This window comes from Anomaloglossus baeobatrachus, chromosome 9 (genome assembly GCF_048569485.1).
Source record: "Anomaloglossus baeobatrachus isolate aAnoBae1 chromosome 9, aAnoBae1.hap1, whole genome shotgun sequence".
In the NCBI taxonomy this organism is placed as follows: Eukaryota; Metazoa; Chordata; class Amphibia; order Anura; family Aromobatidae; genus Anomaloglossus; species Anomaloglossus baeobatrachus.
This window is the reverse complement of record NC_134361.1, coordinates 163,317,083-163,336,144: the sequence shown is the minus strand read 5'-3', so window position 1 is coordinate 163,336,144 and position 19,062 is coordinate 163,317,083. Positions and strand designations below refer to the sequence as shown.

The window sequence follows — 19,062 nt, the reverse complement described above, 5'->3', positions numbered from 1 at the left end:
TTGACGTTCCTTATATTGCGGTATGAGGCTTTGCAGCAGGTTGCAAACATTCATCACCCATGACTGTCCCCAATTGAGCTCAGAAGCTCAATGTCTATCATGACCTCTCTTTTAGAATGTCCAAGAGCAAGCAAACTATTCCTCCAGGAGAGGGCGCCAACAGACTACTAAAGAGATCATCATTACTCAAAGAAAACCCCAAAAACCAATGCATGATAGGAATAAACAGGTAACTTTCTTTGGAGTGGAAGCGGAGAGATCGCACCAGATGCCAATTCTAGATCTTATCACACCTGTGGTCACTGCAGCAGCAGGTAAATCCACTTTGTCCAAAAGGGATCTATTCCATTCAATTGCAAATGATCTAGATAAGACAGAGAACTGCAGCACGGGACATAGCCGAGTTGGTCAGGTTGAGTGGTGATGAGTTTGCTATTTGGATGAATAAAGAAAGTCAAAAGTGTGAAAGATAAAAAACAAAAGGAGGAAGTGTGAAAAGTGAATGGGCCAAATTGAGGTGCATATGAAGACGTATGCTTTCTTCCAATTCATTAAACCGGGCTAATATGAATCAGGTGAATTGAGTTCTGCTTTTGGAAACTGGGTTAAGAAGGGGTGCACCGGTCCTGGAGGTACTGCAATACCAGGTCAATGCGTGGAGTGGACAGAGCAAGCTCTTTTTCCATCTCCCTGTTCTAAAAATCCATTTAATATATGGTCCCCAGATAGGGGACGTATCAGATATTAAACTGATAAGAACAGATTTTTTTGATTTAATGAAGCTTTCCAAAGCACCGCAAAAATGCATGACCGAAGTCACACCAAAAACAGTGCAAAGGCTAGGATTCGTGTGGACCCCTCCGTGAGAAGAGGATCCCCAAAAATCAACCCCGTCCCTCCGAGCCAGAAGGCCACAGCGAGGGTCAGGGATCTTCGGTGCTCCCCCAAGCCGAAGCCTGGTTGAGCCTTGTTGTTGCTCCCAGCGTCCACCGAGGCATCTTACCCAAGTGGAGTAGGGAGCTACTAGTCGTTGGTTTCGCAGCCGAGACTGCCCGGACCGTCAACCGGTGTTGGTTTCTCAGCCCAAGGCTGACCGGACCTCCAACCGGGTGTTGGTTTCTCAGCCCAAGGCTGACCGGACCTCCAACCGGGTGTTGGTTTCTCAGCCCAAGGCTAACCGGACCTCCAACCGGGTGTTGGTTTCTCAGCCAAAGCTGACCCGGACCTCCAACCGGGTGTTGGTTTCTCAGCCCAAAGCTGACCGGACCTCCGACCGGGATTATAAAAATTTCCCTTCTTAGCCAGAAGGCCGGGATAGGGCAATATGCTTGGAAAGTATGAATAGGCAAGGCGCGGCGTGCGACAGAGTCTGAGGCTTACCAGGGTCCCAACCTAGCAAGTTCAGACTCCCTCCAGGGTGTCCATTCCTGGGGCACATTGCACCATAACCCCCACACTTACTCAGTCTAATAGCCTCGATCCTGGTAGGGCCATGGTTTCCTCTAGATGGATATACTGTCCTCCCAAAGTACTAACAAGCGCAACCTTCCAGTGTGCATTGCATCATTGTACTAAGGTGGCCGGAGCCTTAAACCACCTTTTCGAACGATACTACACTTGATCTTAGCCAAAAGGCCGAGAAGCGATAACCAGAATTGGTTTGGGCCTCGAGTGGCACCCTGGCCTATGCCGGACACATCTTAGGGAGAGAGAGCGAGAGGGAGACAAACCCACGCCTACAGAAGACATTTTGTCACCCAAGCCAACCCTTGAAAAGGCTGCTTTGCAGAGCAAAAACAAGAAGAATGGTGCGTTTTGCAGCCGCCGCCCCCCACTGCAATGAATCTGAATAACTCCTCCTTTAGGGCGCAAGCAACTCCCCTCCCCCTTGCAGTCTTTCCAATTCACGATACAAAAAGACGGACAGGACAGGTTGCCTGACTTTCCGTCACTGCCACCCTTTGCCATCCTTACCCGTAGAAAGCCCTTTCATCATCCCCAAACCCTAATCTTTTCCCTTTCCTTCCCAGCCCCCAAACCCTGCCCTCTGTACCCTTCTCACCACCCGCATCCCTTCTCCTGTCATCCCCCTACCACCCGGGAAAAAAAGAGCTTGCCCCCTCCTTACACTAGCCCACCCTCCCACCCAAAGAACAACTTCTGCTGCGCAGCTTGTTTTCTAGGCAGCAGCGCTATTGTGATGTCAGCGGGGGCATTGTGACAAGCCGCCAGTGTTCCGTCTCTTCATGTTGTGCACAGTTCAAACGGAAAATACATCAACAGGCAGACTACAGAAAAACTTACTATCAAAGGTTAGAGGGGGGCTTTCTCAGAGGGCTTTTTACAGTTTTTCTATTCCCAATTAGCCGTTTAAGTGTACTTATTGAAAGTAGTAATTCTTTCATAGGCCGCCCTTTCTTAGTATTTGACGTTCCTTATATTGCGGTATGAGGCTTTGCAGCAGGTTGCAAACATTCATCACCCATGACTGTCCCCAATTGAGCTCAGAAGCTCAATGTCTATCATGACCTCTCTTTTAGAATGTCCAAGAGCAAGCAAACTATTCCTCCAGGAGAGGGCGCCAACAGACTACTAAAGAGATCATCATTACTCAAAGAAAACCCCAAAAACCAATGCATGATAGGAATAAACAGGTAACTTTCTTTGGAGTGGAAGCGGAGAGATCGCACCAGATGCCAATTCTAGATCTTATCACACCTGTGGTCACTGCAGCAGCAGGTGAATCCACTTTGTCCAAAAGGGATCTATTCCATTCAATTGCAAATGATCTAGATAAGACAGAGAACTGCAGCACGGGACATAGCCGAGTTGGTCAGGTTGAGTGGTGATGAGTTTGCTATTTGGATGAATAAAGAAAGTCAAAAGTGTGAAAGATAAAAAACAAAAGGAGGAAGTGTGAAAAGTGAATGGGCCAAATTGAGGTGCATATGAAGACGTATGCTTTCTTCCAATTCATTAAACCGGGCTAATATGAATCAGGTGAATTGAGTTCTGCTTTTGGAAACTGGGTTAAGAAGGGGTGCACCGGTCCTGGAGGTACTGCAATACCAGGTCAATGCGTGGAGTGGACAGAGCAAGCTCTTTTTCCATCTCCCTGTTCTAAAAATCCATTTAATATATGGTCCCCAGATAGGGGACGTATCAGATATTAAACTGATAAGAACAGATTTTTTTTTTTTTTTTTTTTTTGAAGGATGAGTTTGAAAATAATAAAGTGACCGCTTCTCGTTGCCCAGGTAACCGTCCGTCACAAGAGGGCTATGACATCCTACGATGCACACTCCCCCAAGGCCAGCAGTTGTGCAATACTCTGGCACCTTTCAGCACCAACCAAGGTAGTACCCTCCCAAACTACACTTGATCTTAGCCAAAAGGCCGAGAAGCGATAACCAGAATTGGTTTGGGCCTCGAGTGGCACCCTGGCCTATGCCGGACACATCTTAGGGAGAGAGAGCGAGAGGGAGACAAACCCACGCCTACAGAAGACATTTTGTCACCCAAGCCAACCCTTGAAAAGGCTGCTTTGCAGAGCAAAAACAAGAAGAATGGTGCGTTTTGCAGCCGCCGCCCCCCACTGCAATGAATCTGAATAACTCCTCCTTTAGGGCGCAAGCAACTCCCCTCCCCCTTGCAGTCTTTCCAATTCACGATACAAAAAGACGGACAGGACAGGTTGCCTGACTTTCCGTCACTGCCACCCTTTGCCATCCTTACCCGTAGAAAGCCCTTTCATCATCCCCAAACCCTAATCTTTTCCCTTTCCTTCCCAGCCCCCAAACCCTGCCCTCTGTACCCTTCTCACCACCCGCATCCCTTCTCCTGTCATCCCCCTACCACCCGGGAAAAAAAGAGCTTGCCCCCTCCTTACACTAGCCCACCCTCCCACCCAAAGAACAACTTCTGCTGCGCAGCTTGTTTTCTAGGCAGCAGCGCTATTGTGATGTCAGCGGGGGCATTATGACAAGCCGCCAGTGTTCCGTCTCTTCATGTTGTGCACAGTTCAAACGGAAAATACATCAACAGGCAGACTACAGAAAAACTTACTATCAAAGGTTAGAGGGGGGCTTTCTCAAAAGGCTTTTTACAGTATTTCTATTCCCAATTAGCCGTTTAAGTGTACTTATTGAAAGTAGTAATTCTTTCATAGGCCGCCCTTTCTTAGTATTTGACGTTCCTTATATTGCGGTATGAGGCTTTGCAGCAGGTTGCAAACATTCATCACCCATGACTGTCCCCAATTGAGCTCAGAAGCTCAATGTCTATCATGACCTCTCTTTTAGAATGTCCAAGAGCAAGCAAACTATTCCTCCAGGAGAGGGCGCCAACAGACTACTAAAGAGATCATCATTACTCAAAGAAAACCCCAAAAACCAATGCATGATAGGAATAAACAGGTAACTTTCTTTGGAGTGGAAGCGGAGAGATCGCACCAGATGCCAATTCTAGATCTTATCACACCTGTGGTCACTGCAGCAGCAGGTGAATCCACTTTGTCCAAAAGGGATCTATTCCATTCAATTGCAAATGATCTAGATAAGACAGAGAACTGCAGCACGGGACATAGCCGAGTTGGTCAGGTTGAGTGGTGATGAGTTTGCTATTTGGATGAATAAAGAAAGTCAAAAGTGTGAAAGATAAAAAACAAAAGGAGGAAGTGTGAAAAGTGAATGGGCCAAATTGAGGTGCATATGAAGACGTATGCTTTCTTCCAATTCATTAAACCGGGCTAATATGAATCAGGTGAATTGAGTTCTGCTTTTGGAAACTGGGTTAAGAAGGGGTGCACCGGTCCTGGAGGTACTGCAATACCAGGTCAATGCGTGGAGTGGACAGAGCAAGCTCTTTTTCCATCTCCCTGTTCTAAAAATCCATTTAATATATGGTCCCCAGATAGGGGACGTATCAGATATTAAACTGATAAGAACAGATACTACACTTGATCTTAGCCAAAAGGCCGAGAAGCGATAACCAGAATTGGTTTGGGCCTCGAGTGGCACCCTGGCCTATGCCGGACACATCTTAGGGAGAGAGAGCGAGAGGGAGACAAACCCACGCCTACAGAAGACATTTTGTCACCCAAGCCAACCCTTGAAAAGGCTGCTTTGCAGAGCAAAAACAAGAAGAATGGTGCGTTTTGCAGCCGCCGCCCCCCACTGCAATGAATCTGAATAACTCCTCCTTTAGGGCGCAAGCAACTCCCCTCCCCCTTGCAGTCTTTCCAATTCACGATACAAAAAGACGGACAGGACAGGTTGCCTGACTTTCCGTCACTGCCACCCTTTGCCATCCTTACCCGTAAAAAGCCCTTTCATCATCCCCAAACCCTAATCTTTTCCCTTTCCTTCCCAGCCCCCAAACCCTGCCCTCTGTACCCTTCTCACCACCCGCATCCCTTCTCCTGTCATCCCCCTACCACCCGGGAAAAAAAGAGCTTGCCCCCTCCTTACACTAGCCCACCCTCCCACCCAAAGAACAACTTCTGCTGCGCAGCTTGTTTTCTAGGCAGCAACGCTATTGTGATGTCAGCGGGGGCATTGTGACAAGCCGCCAGTGTTCCGTCTCTTCATGTTGTGCACAGTTCAAACGGAAAATACATCAACAGGCAGACTACAGAAAAACTTACTATCAAAGGTTAGAGGGGGGCTTTCTCAGAGGGCGTTTTACAGTTTTTCTATTCCCAATTAGCCGTTTAAGTGTACTTATTGAAAGTAGTAATTCTTTCATAGGCCGCCCTTTCTTAGTATTTGACGTTCCTTATATTGCGGTATGAGGCTTTGCAGCAGGTTGCAAACATTCATCACCCATGACTGTCCCCAATTGAGCTCAGAAGCTCAATGTCTATCATGACCTCTCTTTTAGAATGTCCAAGAGCAAGCAAACTATTCCTCCAGGAGAGGGCGCCAACAGACTACTAAAGAGATCATCATTACTCAAAGAAAACCCCAAAAACCAATGCATGATAGGAATAAACAGGTAACTTTCTTTGGAGTGGAAGCGGAGAGATCGCACCAGATGCCAATTCTAGATCTTATCACACCTGTGGTCACTGCAGCAGCAGGTGAATCCACTTTGTCCAAAAGGGATCTATTCCATTCAATTGCAAATGATCTAGATAAGACAGAGAACTGCAGCACGGGACATAGCCGAGTTGGTCAGGTTGAGTGGTGATGAGTTTGCTATTTGGATGAATAAAGAAAGTCAAAAGTGTGAAAGATAAAAAACAAAAGGAGGAAGTGTGAAAAGTGAATGGGCCAAATTGAGGTGCATATGAAGACGTATGCTTTCTTCCAATTCATTAAACCGGGCTAATATGAATCAGGTGAATTGAGTTCTGCTTTTGGAAACTGGGTTAAGAAGGGGTGCACCGGTCCTGGAGGTACTGCAATACCAGGTCAATGCGTGGAGTGGACAGAGCAAGCTCTTTTTCCATCTCCCTGTTCTAAAAATCCATTTAATATATGGTCCCCAGATAGGGGACGTATCAGATATTAAACTGATAAGAACAGATACTACACTTGATCTTAGCCAAAAGGCCGAGAAGCGATAACCAGAATTGGTTTGGGCCTCGAGTGGCACCCTGGCCTATGCCGGACACATCTTAGGGAGAGAGAGCGAGAGGGAGACAAACCCACGCCTACAGAAGACATTTTGTCACCCAAGCCAACCCTTGAAAAGGCTGCTTTGCAGAGCAAAAACAAGAAGAATGGTGCGTTTTGCAGCCGCCGCCCCCCACTGCAATGAATCTGAATAACTCCTCCTTTAGGGCGCAAGCAACTCCCCTCCCCCTTGCAGTCTTTCCAATTCACGATACAAAAAGACGGACAGGACAGGTTGCCTGACTTTCCGTCACTGCCACCCTTTGCCATCCTTACCCGTAGAAAGCCCTTTCATCATCCCCAAACCCTAATCTTTTCCCTTTCCTTCCCAGCCCCCAAACCCTGCCCTCTGTACCCTTCTCACCACCCGCATCCCTTCTCCTGTCATCCCCCTACCACCCGGGAAAAAAAGAGCTTGCCCCCTCCTTACACTAGCCCACCCTCCCACCCAAAGAACAACTTCTGCTGCGCAGCTTGTTTTCTAGGCAGCAGCGCTATTGTGATGTCAGCGGGGGCATTGTGACAAGCCGCCAGTGTTCCGTCTCTTCATGTTGTGCACAGTTCAAACGGAAAATACATCAACAGGCAGACTACAGAAAAACTTACTATCAAAGGTTAGAGGGGGGCTTTCTCAGAGGGCTTTTTACAGTTTTTCTATTCCCAATTAGCCGTTTAAGTGTACTTATTGAAAGTAGTAATTCTTTCATAGGCCGCCCTTTCTTAGTATTTGACGTTCCTTATATTGCGGTATGAGGCTTTGCAGCAGGTTGCAAACATTCATCACCCATGACTGTCCCCAATTGAGCTCAGAAGCTCAATGTCTATCATGACCTCTCTTTTAGAATGTCCAAGAGCAAGCAAACTATTCCTCCAGGAGAGGGCGCCAACAGACTACTAAAGAGATCATCATTACTCAAAGAAAACCCCAAAAACCAATGCATGATAGGAATAAACAGGTAACTTTCTTTGGAGTGGAAGCGGAGAGATCGCACCAGATGCCAATTCTAGATCTTATCACACCTGTGGTCACTGCAGCAGCAGGTGAATCCACTTTGTCCAAAAGGGATCTATTCCATTCAATTGCAAATGATCTAGATAAGACAGAGAACTGCAGCACGGGACATAGCCGAGTTGGTCAGGTTGAGTGGTGATGAGTTTGCTATTTGGATGAATAAAGAAAGTCAAAAGTGTGAAAGATAAAAAACAAAAGGAGGAAGTGTGAAAAGTGAATGGGCCAAATTGAGGTGCATATGAAGACGTATGCTTTCTTCCAATTCATTAAACCGGGCTAATATGAATCAGGTGAATTGAGTTCTGCTTTTGGAAACTGGGTTAAGAAGGGGTGCACCGGTCCTGGAGGTACTGCAATACCAGGTCAATGCGTGGAGTGGACAGAGCAAGCTCTTTTTCCATCTCCCTGTTCTAAAAATCCATTTAATATATGGTCCCCAGATAGGGGACGTATCAGATATTAAACTGATAAGAACAGATTTTTGATTTAATGAAGCTTTCCAAAGCACCTCAAAAATGCATGACCGAAGTCACACCAAAAACAGTGCAAAGGCTAGGATTCGTGTGGACCCCTCCGTGAGAAGAGGATCCCCAAAAATCAACCCCGTCCCTCCGAGCCAGAAGGCCACAGCGAGGGTCAGGGATCTTCGGTGCTCCCCCAAGCCGAAGCCTGGTTGAGCCTTGTTGTTGCTCCCAGCGTCCACCGAGGCATCTTACCCAAGTGGAGTAGGGAGCTACTAGTCGTTGGTTTCGCAGCCGAGACTGCCCGGACCGTCAACCGGTGTTGGTTTCTCAGCCCAAGGCTGACCGGACCTCCAACCGGGTGTTGGTTTCTCAGCCCAAGGCTGACCGGACCTCCAACCGGGTGTTGGTTTCTCAGCCCAAGGCTAACCGGACCTCCAACCGGGTGTTGGTTTCTCAGCCAAAGCTGACCCGGACCTCCAACCGGGTGTTGGTTTCTCAGCCCAAAGCTGACCGGACCTCCGACCGGGATTATAAAAATTTCCCTTCTTAGCCAGAAGGCCAGGATAGGGCAATATGCTTGGAAAGTATGAATAGGCAAGGCGCGGCGTGCGACAGAGTCTGAGGCTTACCAGGGTCCCAACCTAGCAAGTTCAGACTCCCTCCAGGGTGTCCATTCCTGGGGCACATTGCACCATAACCCCCACACTTACTCAGTCTAATAGCCTCAATCCTGGTAGGGCCATGGTTTCCTCTAGATGGATATACTATCCTCCCAAAGTACTAACAAGTGCAACCTTCCAGTGTGCATTGCATCATTGTACTAAGGTGGCCAGAGCCTTAAACCACCTTTTCGAACGATACTACACTTGATCTTAGCCAAAAGGCCGAGAAGTGATAAGAACAGATACTACACTTGATCTTAGCCAAAAGGCCGAGAAGCGATAACCAGAATTGGTTTGGGCCTCGAGTGGCACCCTGGCCTATGCCGGACACATCTTAGGGAGAGAGAGCGAGAGGGAGACAAACCCACGCCTACAGAAGACATTTTGTCACCCAAGCCAACCCTTGAAAAGGCTGCTTTGCAGAGCAAAAACAAGAAGAATGGTGCGTTTTGCAGCCGCCGCCCCCCACTGCAATGAATCTGAATAACTCCTCCTTTAGGGCGCAAGCAACTCCCCTCCCCCTTGCAGTCTTTCCAATTCACGATACAAAAAGACGGACAGGACAGGTTGCCTGACTTTCCGTCACTGCCACCCTTTGCCATCCTTACCCGTAGAAAGCCCTTTCATCATCCCCAAACCCTAATCTTTTCCCTTTCCTTCCCAGCCCCCAAACCCTGCCCTCTGTACCCTTCTCACCACCCGCATCCCTTCTCCTGTCATCCCCCTACCACCCGGGAAAAAAAGAGCTTGCCCCCTCCTTACACTAGCCCACCCTCCCACCCAAAGAACAACTTCTGCTGCGCAGCTTGTTTTCTAGGCAGCAGCGCTATTGTGATGTCAGCGGGGGCATTGTGACAAGCCGCCAGTGTTCCGTCTCTTCATGTTGTGCACAGTTCAAACGGAAAATACATCAACAGGCAGACTACAGAAAAACTTACTATCAAAGGTTAGAGGGGGGCTTTCTCAGAGGGCTTTTTACAGTTTTTCTATTCCCAATTAGCCGTTTAAGTGTACTTATTGAAAGTAGTAATTCTTTCATAGGCCGCCCTTTCTTAGTATTTGACGTTCCTTATATTGCGGTATGAGGCTTTGCAGCAGGTTGCAAACATTCATCACCCATGACTGTCCCCAATTGAGCTCAGAAGCTCAATGTCTATCATGACCTCTCTTTTAGAATGTCCAAGAGCAAGCAAACTATTCCTCCAGGAGAGGGCCCCAACAGACTACTAAAGAGATCATCATTACTCAAAGAAAACCCCAAAAACCAATGCATGATAGGAATAAACAGGTAACTTTCTTTGGAGTGGAAGCGGAGAGATCGCACCAGATGCCAATTCTAGATCTTATCACACCTGTGGTCACTGCAGCAGCAGGTGAATCCACTTTGTCCAAAAGGGATCTATTCCATTCAATTGCAAATGATCTAGATAAGACAGAGAACTGCAGCACGGGACATAGCCGAGTTGGTCAGGTTGAGTGGTGATGAGTTTGCTATTTGGATGAATAAAGAAAGTCAAAAGTGTGAAAGATAAAAAACAAAAGGAGGAAGTGTGAAAAGTGAATGGGCCAAATTGAGGTGCATATGAAGACGTATGCTTTCTTCCAATTCATTAAACCGGGCTAATATGAATCAGGTGAATTGAGTTCTGCTTTTGGAAACTGGGTTAAGAAGGGGTGCACCGGTCCTGGAGGTACTGCAATACCAGGTCAATGCGTGGAGTGGACAGAGCAAGCTCTTTTTCCATCTCCCTGTTCTAAAAATCCATTTAATATATGGTCCCCAGATAGGGGACGTATCAGATATTAAACTGATAAGAACAGATACTACACTTGATCTTAGCCAAAAGGCCGAGAAGCGATAACCAGAATTGGTTTGGGCCTCGAGTGGCACCCTGGCCTATGCCGGACACATCTTAGGGAGAGAGAGCGAGAGGGAGACAAACCCACGCCTACAGAAGACATTTTGTCACCCAAGCCAACCCTTGAAAAGGCTGCTTTGCAGAGCAAAAACAAGAAGAATGGTGCGTTTTGCAGCCGCCGCCCCCCACTGCAATGAATCTGAATAACTCCTCCTTTAGGGCGCAAGCAACTCCCCTCCCCCTTGCAGTCTTTCCAATTCACGATACAAAAAGACGGACAGGACAGGTTGCCTGACTTTCCGTCACTGCCACCCTTTGCCATCCTTACCCGTAGAAAGCCCTTTCATCATCCCCAAACCCTAATCTTTTCCCTTTCCTTCCCAGCCCCCAAACCCTGCCCTCTGTACCCTTCTCACCACCCGCATCCCTTCTCCTGTCATCCCCCTACCACCCGGGAAAAAAAGAGCTTGCCCCCTCCTTACACTAGCCCACCCTCCCACCCAAAGAACAACTTCTGCTGCGCAGCTTGTTTTCTAGGCAGCAGCGCTATTGTGATGTCAGCGGGGGCATTGTGACAAGCCGCCAGTGTTCCGTCTCTTCATGTTGTGCACAGTTCAAACGGAAAATACATCAACAGGCAGACTACAGAAAAACTTACTATCAAAGGTTAGAGGGGGGCTTTCTCAGAGGGCTTTTTACAGTTTTTCTATTCCCAATTAGCCGTTTAAGTGTACTTATTGAAAGTAGTAATTCTTTCATAGGCCGCCCTTTCTTAGTATTTGACGTTCCTTATATTGCGGTATGAGGCTTTGCAGCAGGTTGCAAACATTCATCACCCATGACTGTCCCCAATTGAGCTCAGAAGCTCAATGTCTATCATGACCTCTCTTTTAGAATGTCCAAGAGCAAGCAAACTATTCCTCCAGGAGAGGGCGCCAACAGACTACTAAAGAGATCATCATTACTCAAAGAAAACCCCAAAAACCAATGCATGATAGGAATAAACAGGTAACTTTCTTTGGAGTGGAAGCGGAGAGATCGCACCAGATGCCAATTCTAGATCTTATCACACCTGTGGTCACTGCAGCAGCAGGTGAATCCACTTTGTCCAAAAGGGATCTATTCCATTCAATTGCAAATGATCTAGATAAGACAGAGAACTGCAGCACGGGACATAGCCGAGTTGGTCAGGTTGAGTGGTGATGAGTTTGCTATTTGGATGAATAAAGAAAGTCAAAAGTGTGAAAGATAAAAAACAAAAGGAGGAAGTGTGAAAAGTGAATGGGCCAAATTGAGGTGCATATGAAGACGTATGCTTTCTTCCAATTCATTAAACCGGGCTAATATGAATCAGGTGAATTGAGTTCTGCTTTTGGAAACTGGGTTAAGAAGGGGTGCACCGGTCCTGGAGGTACTGCAATACCAGGTCAATGCGTGGAGTGGACAGAGCAAGCTCTTTTTCCATCTCCCTGTTCTAAAAATCCATTTAATATATGGTCCCCAGATAGGGGACGTATCAGATATTAAACTGATAAGAACAGATTTTGATTTAATGAAGCTTTCCAAAGCACCGCAAAAATGCATGACCGAAGTCACACCAAAAACAGTGCAAAGGCTAGGATTCGTGTGGACCCCTCCGTGAGAAGAGGATCCCCAAAAATCAACCCCGTCCCTCCGAGCCAGAAGGCCACAGCGAGGGTCAGGGATCTTCGGTGCTCCCCCAAGCCGAAGCCTGGTTGAGCCTTGTTGTTGCTCCCAGCGTCCACCGAGGCATCTTACCCAAGTGGAGTAGGGAGCTACTAGTCGTTGGTTTCGCAGCCGAGACTGCCCGGACCGTCAACCGGTGTTGGTTTCTCAGCCCAAGGCTGACCGGACCTCCAACCGGGTGTTGGTTTCTCAGCCCAAGGCTGACCGGACCTCCAACCGGGTGTTGGTTTCTCAGCCCAAGGCTAACCGGACCTCCAACCGGGTGTTGGTTTCTCAGCCAAAGCTGACCCGGACCTCCAACCGGGTGTTGGTTTCTCAGCCCAAAGCTGACCGGACCTCCGACCGGGATTATAAAAATTTCCCTTCTTAGCCAGAAGGCCGGGATAGGGCAATATGCTTGGAAAGTATGAATAGGCAAGGCGCGGCGTGCGACAGAGTCTGAGGCTTACCAGGGTCCCAACCTAGCAAGTTCAGACTCCCTCCAGGGTGTCCATTCCTGGGGCACATTGCACCATAACCCCCACACTTACTCAGTCTAATAGCCTCGATCCTGGTAGGGCCATGGTTTCCTCTAGATGGATATACTATCCTCCCAAAGTACTAACAAGCGCAACCTTCCAGTGTGCATTGCATCATTGTACTAAGGTGGCCGGAGCCTTAAACCACCTTTTCGAACGATACTACACTTGATCTTAGCCAAAAGGCCGAGAAGCGATAACCAGAATTGGTTTGGGCCTCGAGTGGCACCCTGGCCTATGCCGGACACATCTTAGGGAGAGAGAGCGAGAGGGAGACAAACCCACGCCTACAGAAGACATTTTGTCACCCAAGCCAACCCTTGAAAAGGCTGCTTTGCAGAGCAAAAACAAGAAGAATGGTGCGTTTTGCAGCCGCCGCCCCCCACTGCAATGAATCTGAATAACTCCTCCTTTAGGGCGCAAGCAACTCCCCTCCCCCTTGCAGTCTTTCCAATTCACGATACAAAAAGACGGACAGGACAGGTTGCCTGACTTTCCGTCACTGCCACCCTTTGCCATCCTTACCCGTAGAAAGCCCTTTCATCATCCCCAAACCCTAATCTTTTCCCTTTCCTTCCCAGCCCCCAAACCCTGCCCTCTGTACCCTTCTCACCACCCGCATCCCTTCTCCTGTCATCCCCCTACCACCCGGGAAAAAAAGAGCTTGCCCCCTCCTTACACTAGCCCACCCTCCCACCCAAAGAACAACTTCTGCTGCGCAGCTTGTTTTCTAGACAGCAGCGCTATTGTGATGTCAGCGGGGGCATTGTGACAAGCCGCCAGTGTTCCGTCTCTTCATGTTGTGCACAGTTCAAACGGAAAATACATCAACAGGCAGACTACAGAAAAACTTACTATCAAAGGTTAGAGGGGGGCTTTCTCAGAGGGCTTTTTACAGTTTTTCTATTCCCAATTAGCCGTTTAAGTGTACTTATTGAAAGTAGTAATTCTTTCATAGGCCGCCCTTTCTTAGTATTTGACGTTCCTTATATTGCGGTATGAGGCTTTGCAGCAGGTTGCAAACATTCATCACCCATGACTGTCCCCAATTGAGCTCAGAAGCTCAATGTCTATCATGACCTCTCTTTTAGAATGTCCAAGAGCAAGCAAACTATTCCTCCAGGAGAGGGCGCCAACAGACTACTAAAGAGATCATCATTACTCAAAGAAAACCCCAAAAACCAATGCATGATAGGAATAAACAGGTAACTTTCTTTGGAGTGGAAGCGGAGAGATCGCACCAGATGCCAATTCTAGATCTTATCACACCTGTGGTCACTGCAGCAGCAGGTGAATCCACTTTGTCCAAAAGGGATCTATTCCATTCAATTGCAAATGATCTAGATAAGACAGAGAACTGCAGCACGGGACATAGCCGAGTTGGTCAGGTTGAGTGGTGATGAGTTTGCTATTTGGATGAATAAAGAAAGTCAAAAGTGTGAAAGATAAAAAACAAAAGGAGGAAGTGTGAAAAGTGAATGGGCCAAATTGAGGTGCATATGAAGACGTATGCTTTCTTCCAATTCATTAAACCGGGCTAATATGAATCAGGTGAATTGAGTTCTGCTTTTGGAAACTGGGTTAAGAAGGGGTGCACCGGTCCTGGAGGTACTGCAATACCAGGTCAATGCGTGGAGTGGACAGAGCAAGCTCTTTTTCCATCTCCCTGTTCTAAAAATCCATTTAATATATGGTCCCCAGATAGGGGACGTATCAGATATTAAACTGATAAGAACAGATACTACACTTGATCTTAGCCAAAAGGCCGAGAAGCGATAACCAGAATTGGTTTGGGCCTCGAGTGGCACCCTGGCCTATGCCGGACACATCTTAGGGAGAGAGAGCGAGAGGGAGACAAACCCACGCCTACAGAAGACATTTTGTCACCCAAGCCAACCCTTGAAAAGGCTGCTTTGCAGAGCAAAAACAAGAAGAATGGTGCGTTTTGCAGCCGCCGCCCCCCACTGCAATGAATCTGAATAACTCCTCCTTTAGGGCGCAAGCAACTCCCCTCCCCCTTGCAGTCTTTCCAATTCACGATACAAAAAGACGGACAGGACAGGTTGCCTGACTTTCCGTCACTGCCACCCTTTGCCATCCTTACCCGTAGAAAGCCCTTTCATCATCCCCAAACCCTAATCTTTTCCCTTTCCTTCCCAGCCCCCAAACCCTGCCCTCTGTACCCTTCTCACCACCCGCATCCCTTCTCCTGTCATCCCCCTACCACCCGGGAAAAAAAGAGCTTGCCCCCTCCTTACACTAGCCCACCCTCCCACCCAAAGAACAACTTCTGCTGCGCAGCTTGTTTTCTAGGCAGCAGCGCTATTGTGATGTCAGCGGGGGCATTGTGACAAGCCGCCAGTGTTCCGTCTCTTCATGTTGTGCACAGTTCAAACGGAAAATACATCAACAGGCAGACTACAGAAAAACTTACTATCAAAGGTTAGAGGGGGGCTTTCTCAGAGGGCTTTTTACAGTTTTTCTATTCCCAATTAGCCGTTTAAGTGTACTTATTGAAAGTAGTAATTCTTTCATAGGCCGCCCTTTCTTAGTATTTGACGTTCCTTATATTGCGGTATGAGGCTTTGCAGCAGGTTGCAAACATTCATCACCCATGACTGTCCCCAATTGAGCTCAGAAGCTCAATGTCTATCATGACCTCTCTTTTAGAATGTCCAAGAGCAAGCAAACTATTCCTCCAGGAGAGGGCGCCAACAGACTACTAAAGAGATCATCATTACTCAAAGAAAACCCCAAAAACCAATGCATGATAGGAATAAACAGGTAACTTTCTTTGGAGTGGAAGCGGAGAGATCGCACCAGATGCCAATTCTAGATCTTATCACACCTGTGGTCACTGCAGCAGCAGGTGAATCCACTTTGTCCAAAAGGGATCTATTCCATTCAATTGCAAATGATCTAGATAAGACAGAGAACTGCAGCACGGGACATAGCCGAGTTGGTCAGGTTGAGTGGTGATGAGTTTGCTATTTGGATGAATAAAGAAAGTCAAAAGTGTGAAAGATAAAAAACAAAAGGAGGAAGTGTGAAAAGTGAATGGGCCAAATTGAGGTGCATATGAAGACGTATGCTTTCTTCCAATTCATTAAACCGGGCTAATATGAATCAGGTGAATTGAGTTCTGCTTTTGGAAACTGGGTTAAGAAGGGGTGCACCGGTCCTGGAGGTACTGCAATACCAGGTCAATGCGTGGAGTGGACAGAGCAAGCTCTTTTTCCATCTCCCTGTTCTAAAAATCCATTTAATATATGGTCCCCAGATAGGGGACGTATCAGATATTAAACTGATAAGAACAGATACTACACTTGATCTTAGCCAAAAGGCCGAGAAGCGATAACCAGAATTGGTTTGGGCCTCGAGTGGCACCCTGGCCTATGCCGGACACATCTTAGGGAGAGAGAGCGAGAGGGAGACAAACCCACGCCTACAGAAGACATTTTGTCACCCAAGCCAACCCTTGAAAAGGCTGCTTTGCAGAGCAAAAACAAGAAGAATGGTGCGTTTTGCAGCCGCCGCCCCCCACTGCAATGAATCTGAATAACTCCTCCTTTAGGGCGCAAGCAACTCCCCTCCCCCTTGCAGTCTTTCCAATTCACGATACAAAAAGACGGACAGGACAGGTTGCCTGACTTTCCGTCACTGCCACCCTTTGCCATCCTTACCCGTAGAAAGCCCTTTCATCATCCCCAAACCCTAATCTTTTCCCTTTCCTTCCCAGCCCCCAAACCCTGCCCTCTGTACCCTTCTCACCACCCGCATCCCTTCTCCTGTCATCCCCCTACCACCCGGGAAAAAAAGAGCTTGCCCCCTCCTTACACTAGCCCACCCTCCCACCCAAAGAACAACTTCTGCTGCGCAGCTTGTTTTCTAGGCAGCAGCGCTATTGTGATGTCAGCGGGGGCATTGTGACAAGCCGCCAGTGTTCCGTCTCTTCATGTTGTGCACAGTTCAAACGGAAAATACATCAACAGGCAGACTACAGAAAAACTTACTATCAAAGGTTAGAGGGGGGCTTTCTCAGAGGGCTTTTTACAGTTTTTCTATTCCCAATTAGCCGTTTAAGTGTACTTATTGAAAGTAGTAATTCTTTCATAGGCCGCCCTTTCTTAGTATTTGACGTTCCTTATATTGCGGTATGAGGCTTTGCAGCAGGTTGCAAACATTCATCACCCATGACTGTCCCCAATTGAGCTCAGAAGCTCAATGTCTATCATGACCTCTCTTTTAGAATGTCCAAGAGCAAGCAAACTATTCCTCCAGGAGAGGGCGCCAACAGACTACTAAAGAGATCATCATTACTCAAAGAAAACCCCAAAAACCAATGCATGATAGGAATAAACAGGTAACTTTCTTTGGAGTGGAAGCGGAGAGATCGCACCAGATGCCAATTCTAGATCTTATCACACCTGTGGTCACTGCAGCAGCAGGTGAATCCACTTTGTCCAAAAGGGATCTATTCCATTCAATTGCAAATGATCTAGATAAGACAGAGAACTGCAGCACGGGACATAGCCGAGTTGGTCAGGTTGAGTGGTGATGAGTTTGCTATTTGGATGAATAAAGAAAGTCAAAAGTGTGAAAGATAAAAAACAAAAGGAGGAAGTGTGAAAAGTGAATGGGCCAAATTGAGGTGCATATGAAGACGTATGCTTTCTTCCAATTCATTAAACCGGGCTAATATGAATCAGGTGAATTGAGTTCTGCTTTTGGAAACTGGGTTAAGAAGGGGTGCACCGGTCCTGGAGGTACTGCAATACCAGGTCAATGCGTGGAGTGGACAGAGCAAGCTCTTTTTCCATCTCCCTGTTCTAAAAATCCATTTAATATATGGTCCCCAGATAGGGGACGTATCAGATATTAAACTGATAAGAACAGATACTACACTTGATCTTAGCCAAAAGGCCGAGAAGCGATAACCAGAATTGGTTTGGGCCTCGAGTGGCACCCTGGCCTATGCCGGACACATCTTAGGGAGAGAGAGCGAGAGGGAGACAAACCCACGCCTACAGAAGACATTTTGTCACCCAAGCCAACCCTTGAAAAGGCTGCTTTGCAGAGCAAAAACAAGAAGAATGGTGCGTTTTGCAGCCGCCGCCCCCCACTGCAATGAATCTGAATAACTCCTCCTTTAGGGCGCAAGCAACTCCCCTCCCCCTTGCAGTCTTTCCAATTCACGATACAAAAAGACGGACAGGACAGGTTGCCTGACTTTCCGTCACTGCCACCCTTTGCCATCCTTACCCGTAGAAAGCCCTTTCATCATCCCCAAACCCTAATCTTTTCCCTTTCCTTCCCAGCCCCCAAACCCTGCCCTCTGTACCCTTCTCACCACCCGCATCCCTTCTCCTGTCATCCCCCTACCACCCGGGAAAAAAAGAGCTTGCCCCCTCCTTACACTAGCCCACCCTCCCACCCAAAGAACAACTTCTGCTGCGCAGCTTGTTTTCTAGGCAGCAGCGCTATTGTGATGTCAGCGGGGGCATTGTGACAAGCCGCCAGTGTTCCGTCTCTTCATGTTGTGCACAGTTCAAACGGAAAATACATCAACAGGCAGACTACAGAAAAACTTACTATCAAAGGTTAGAGGGGGGCTTTCTCAGAGGGCTTTTTACAGTTTTTCTATTCCCAATTAGCCGTTTAAGTGTACTTATTGAAAGTAGTAATTCTTTCATAGGCCGCCCTTTCTTAGTATTTGACGTTCCTTATATTGCGGTATGAGGCTTTGCAGCAGGTTGCAAACATTCATCACCCATGACTGTCCCCAATTGAGCTCAGAAGCTCAATGTCTATCATGACCTCTCTTTTAGAATGTCCAAGAGCAAGCAAACTATTCCTCCAGGAGAGGGCGCCAACAGACTACTAAAGAGATCATCATTACTCAAAGAAAACCCCAAAAACCAATGCATGATAGGAATAAACAGGTAACTTTCTTTGGAGTGGAAGCGGAGAGATCGCACCAGATGCCAATTCTAGATCTTATCACACCTGTGGTCACTGCAGCAGCAGGTGAATCCACTTTGTCCAAAAGGGATCTATTCCATTCAATTGCAAATGATCTAGATAAGACAGAGAACTGCAGCACGGGACATAGCCGAGTTGGTCAGGTTGAGTGGTGATGAGTTTGCTATTTGGATGAATAAAGAAAGTCAAAAGTGTGAAAGATAAAAAACAAAAGGAGGAAGTGTGAAAAGTGAATGGGCCA

The 19,062-nt window shown here is 47.4% G+C and overlaps 10 non-coding genes and 3 pseudogenes across 10 annotated transcripts; all 13 read right to left on the bottom strand.

Moving 5' to 3' along the window:
* Window positions 1–610: 610 nt before the first annotated feature.
* On the bottom strand, window positions 611–808 carry LOC142253174 (U2 spliceosomal RNA). The gene has a single exon (XR_012726490.1). It is a non-coding gene; the product is annotated as a U2 spliceosomal RNA (small nuclear RNA).
* Window positions 809–1,490: 682 nt separating this feature from the next.
* LOC142253670 (U2 spliceosomal RNA) lies at window positions 1,491–1,647 on the bottom strand (annotated as a pseudogene).
* A 1,388-nt stretch (window positions 1,648–3,035) lies between these two features.
* LOC142253464 (U2 spliceosomal RNA) lies at window positions 3,036–3,232 on the bottom strand. The gene has a single exon (XR_012726751.1). It is a non-coding gene; the product is annotated as a U2 spliceosomal RNA (small nuclear RNA).
* A 1,564-nt stretch (window positions 3,233–4,796) lies between these two features.
* Window positions 4,797–4,987, bottom strand: LOC142252570 (U2 spliceosomal RNA). Its single transcript, XR_012725941.1, has one exon. It is a non-coding gene; the product is annotated as a U2 spliceosomal RNA (small nuclear RNA).
* A 1,388-nt stretch (window positions 4,988–6,375) lies between these two features.
* On the bottom strand, window positions 6,376–6,566 carry LOC142252569 (U2 spliceosomal RNA). The gene has a single exon (XR_012725940.1). It is a non-coding gene; the product is annotated as a U2 spliceosomal RNA (small nuclear RNA).
* A 1,388-nt stretch (window positions 6,567–7,954) lies between these two features.
* On the bottom strand, window positions 7,955–8,150 carry LOC142253229 (U2 spliceosomal RNA). The gene has a single exon (XR_012726540.1). It is a non-coding gene; the product is annotated as a U2 spliceosomal RNA (small nuclear RNA).
* Window positions 8,151–8,868: 718 nt separating this feature from the next.
* LOC142253553 (U2 spliceosomal RNA) lies at window positions 8,869–9,036 on the bottom strand (annotated as a pseudogene).
* A 1,388-nt stretch (window positions 9,037–10,424) lies between these two features.
* LOC142252568 (U2 spliceosomal RNA) lies at window positions 10,425–10,615 on the bottom strand. The gene has a single exon (XR_012725939.1). It is a non-coding gene; the product is annotated as a U2 spliceosomal RNA (small nuclear RNA).
* A 1,388-nt stretch (window positions 10,616–12,003) lies between these two features.
* Window positions 12,004–12,198, bottom strand: LOC142253185 (U2 spliceosomal RNA). Its single transcript, XR_012726498.1, has one exon. It is a non-coding gene; the product is annotated as a U2 spliceosomal RNA (small nuclear RNA).
* A 697-nt stretch (window positions 12,199–12,895) lies between these two features.
* Window positions 12,896–13,037, bottom strand: LOC142253693 (U2 spliceosomal RNA; annotated as a pseudogene).
* A 1,388-nt stretch (window positions 13,038–14,425) lies between these two features.
* On the bottom strand, window positions 14,426–14,616 carry LOC142252567 (U2 spliceosomal RNA). The gene has a single exon (XR_012725938.1). It is a non-coding gene; the product is annotated as a U2 spliceosomal RNA (small nuclear RNA).
* Window positions 14,617–16,004: 1,388 nt separating this feature from the next.
* LOC142252566 (U2 spliceosomal RNA) lies at window positions 16,005–16,195 on the bottom strand. The gene has a single exon (XR_012725937.1). It is a non-coding gene; the product is annotated as a U2 spliceosomal RNA (small nuclear RNA).
* A 1,388-nt stretch (window positions 16,196–17,583) lies between these two features.
* On the bottom strand, window positions 17,584–17,774 carry LOC142252565 (U2 spliceosomal RNA). Its single transcript, XR_012725936.1, has one exon. It is a non-coding gene; the product is annotated as a U2 spliceosomal RNA (small nuclear RNA).
* Between the last annotated feature and the right edge of the window lie 1,288 nt (window positions 17,775–19,062).